Genomic DNA, 3,604 nt, shown 5'->3' with positions numbered 1-3,604 from the left:
GTTAACGTTGTATGTTTCTGTTTACTCATGACGAAAATATGTACACTACTACACCTGAACGAATACAATGCAACATTGTGCCAGCGATCGATAACGAACATAACGAAGCGCTTTGCGAGCCGACTGGCAGTGCATTGACCTAAGAAACTACAAAGGTCTCAACAATGCACAACAGCAAGGGCAGGGAGTGAGAGTGAGCCATTGTTCGCACACTTGTTCCCATTTGTTACCATATTGTACCTACTTATCTGCTTGGTATACTTGGTTCTAGAAACTCGTCACCCTAATTCCGGCTAATCCGAAGTGGACTGTATATCCTGCTCCGTCTTTTCAGTACACGTTACATGAAATCATCAGAATGATTTACATCAACATATTTATTTGACGTGATAGTCTCACGTCTCTTACTGTAACTCATCAGTTCAGCTTTTTTGTTTCTTCTCTCTTTTTCCTTCTCTCTATAACGTTGTTCTCAGAGAAGCCTTTTTTTGCCTTCTCGTTCTTTACGACCCTTTTCCTCAAGTACTGCTTGAAAATCTGGATGCTCTTAACGTTTTGTTTTCTTTAATAGATTCACGATTTTGTTGTTTCGTTTTGCCACCCGAATTTTCTGTACGCCTTTATCTCGATGAAATACGACTTGATCAACTTCCATCCTATCTGCTATTTTTAAAGTCGTACCACACTGTGTATACAATATCTGTATCTATTTCATTGCCCTGGATGCTGTTACGTTTCACAAGATGAGCTGGAGCTTCTAAAATTGATGTTGCTACATCATCTAGAGTCTGACCAGGCTGGAGTCAGATACACAAAGGCAGTCGAAACCTTGTCAACATGAAACCCATCTTCAGGCCATCCCCATTTGAAGAGGTCTCCATTTTCGAATTTACATTTTACCATAAACGTCATCATCATCATCATTCTCATTCTTACGGCACACACATGCTGTACATTTATAAGATATAATGAATGTCATTGCATTAAATAAAAAGTAATGGGTTAGATATTAATATCTAGGCTTCTAACCCATTCCACCACTTTGGTATTGGAAATCGTAAAATCTCCCACGTGTCTTTATAGGATCGTAGGACGCACTTGCCTCTCATATGTCTGATAGTTTGTTTCAGTGAACAACAGTCACACATCGGAGACTTCTCCATTTGTAGAGTGAGTCGGGGCACCGACAACATCCAGTGCGGACTTTATTTCGCTTGACCTACAGTTCCCTATTGGTTTCGACACCCACAGTATGACAGTTATTTTTCTCGAACCATTTCGGTTCTTGGTAATTCCCGATCTGTTGGGAGTTCTTGTTCCAGCTCTAGATCTCTAACTTTGGTATTACTTGCAGGTAGGTGTTCAGCGTTCGGTAGTGGCGGGTGAGTCGAAGCCTATTTCTTCGTAAGACAGGTACATCGTGATTGGGTAGTTCCTAATTCTCTACTATACTGCGGAAATCTCTAAGCAAGGTCTCACCTATGCGAATCTGTGATGGGTAGACCTTGCTTAGCACGGGAAGCCAGTAGACATGAGACGGTCTGATTGTACCAATAATCGTGCACATCGTGTTGTTGAGCTGCGCGTCGATGAGGCTGTTATGACAACTGTTACTCCACACTGAAGCACAATATTCTGCTGCCGAAAAAAACACTCCAAGAGCCGATGTACACAAAATCTTCATTGAAGATTTACTGGTGAAATAAAAAACTATAGTGCATTTGCTCTCCGAACACAATGTTAACACTGAACTTAAATAATGAACACCTCAGTGCCCTCCACACGACAGACATCCACGTGATGAAAATCATCCTCAACGTCGCCACAAGACCACGAGCAGCTAGCACCTCTCTGCTGAACTGGCACACATTCATCACACCCGACTGTAATATTGTCCTACCTCTCTGGTGAACCTAAGATGTGCATTGGCTTCTGTCCGCCTTCACACTCTTTTACGACTGTCATCAGACGTCAGACAGACTCTGCACTCGTATGTGAAGAGAACACGACGCTATTCATCCAGGTTCCATTGCAGACCATCAATGCCCCAATTTTTCTCGCAGCACGCTGCTTGGATGTGTGGGTGCTGTTGTACATAACATACGTCCAACAGCCATATTGATACTACTGAGACGACTGTATAGTGTCAGGGATGGCACAGCACTTCTAGTTGCCCCCGAAAATGTAGCACACGCTTGTGTAGCATGTGACAAAGGCAGACTTTTGTAATCTAACCCAGTATTCACTGGCCAAAGTGTCACATTACTACCGAGGCCACAGGACTCTGCATTGAACTGCAGGGCGAATGCACATTTGCGGGAAAAAACACAAAATTTTCGAGCTGTTTGCTCTTGAAGATCTGTGGAGAATCAGTGATGTGTTGCACGGAGAAATGGTAAAAGGGTGATGATGTAATGATACAATAAGGAAAAAAAAAGTTGTAAAATAGCATCATACGTTTTTTTTGAGATAATTTGTCTAAAAAGAAGAAATAAAATAGATCAGAGAAAAATTTGATGCTATGAAGCTCGAAATTATGTACTTTTTTTGGTCGGGAAAGGTGAGTGAAGACCAACGATGACGACAGCGCTTGTAAGGGAGACATTACTTGTCGCACCGCAAGTATCTCTTTCCTGATATCTGTAGGAAAGTCTACTGAAACATTCTTGAGACTGAAAATTTGTTGAATCGTTTTTACACCTTCGTGCATATAAGATAGAAATATGTCAATTCCACACAACAGCAAACTGCGTGGGCTACGTAATGCACCAGACAAATATCCTCTCCTGCTGTTTAAGCTTCTGACGTTCTAAGTTAAAACTTCAAGTTCTCAATCGGCCCCTCATTTACATTCAAAGGCGCTTCAAATATTTCTCTAATCTATTTTATTTCTTACTTTCAGACAAATGATATCACAAGACATTTGATCGTTTTTGTAATTTTTTTATTTTTATTTTCAAGTTTAGTTCAGAAAGCATGCAATAAAATGTAGGTAAATATCGATAGGTATTCCATTATTATTGAGAGTATATAGACCAAGAGAAAGCACAGAAGTTTTAATTGATGCTGTGTTTTGTTATTTGTTTCATTTTTGCCGCTCGAAGGAAAGAAATCCACCGTTTCTAATGAGTAACTGTCTCTTCGGCTCATACTTCCGAGACATGCGTTCCCTAACGCAGCGCTCGACGTCTTTTGTGTTGTTTTAATTGGTTTTTACTCCGACTTTGAAGAATGCATTTTTTGCTCATGAGAATCATTCGCAAAGCTAGTGTATTGCAACTCCTGGAGTGGTCATGAATTTGTAAATACCATGTACTGATAATTATTGTATGAGTAGCTGGCGACGTATGCCAAAGATTAAATAAATGCATTATGTTGCAATGTTGATGAATATTCCATGGACATTCGGGATTAGTCTTCTTCCGTTCTTGGACACGAAGAGGAAAGAACGATTGTCTGAGGTTCATCTTGCTGTAACAGTCTATTTAAATTGAAAACTAAACTAAAATATGGTTGAAACTTCCTGGCAGATTAAAACTGTGTGCCCGACCGAGACTCGAACTCCGGACCTTTGCCTTTCGCGGGCAAGTGCTCTACCATCTGA

At 40.7% G+C, this 3,604-nt stretch overlaps 1 pseudogene; it reads right to left on the bottom strand.

Annotated features, from left to right (window-relative positions):
* Positions 1-340: 340 nt before the first annotated feature.
* Positions 341-930, bottom strand: LOC124595741 (annotated as a pseudogene).
* Positions 931-3,604: the final 2,674 nt, after the last annotated feature.

This window comes from Schistocerca americana, chromosome 1 (assembly GCF_021461395.2).
Source record: "Schistocerca americana isolate TAMUIC-IGC-003095 chromosome 1, iqSchAmer2.1, whole genome shotgun sequence".
Classification (NCBI taxonomy): domain Eukaryota; kingdom Metazoa; phylum Arthropoda; class Insecta; order Orthoptera; family Acrididae; genus Schistocerca; species Schistocerca americana.
The sequence above is the reverse complement of the archived record's forward strand: the minus strand, read 5'-3'. Positions and strand labels throughout refer to the sequence as shown.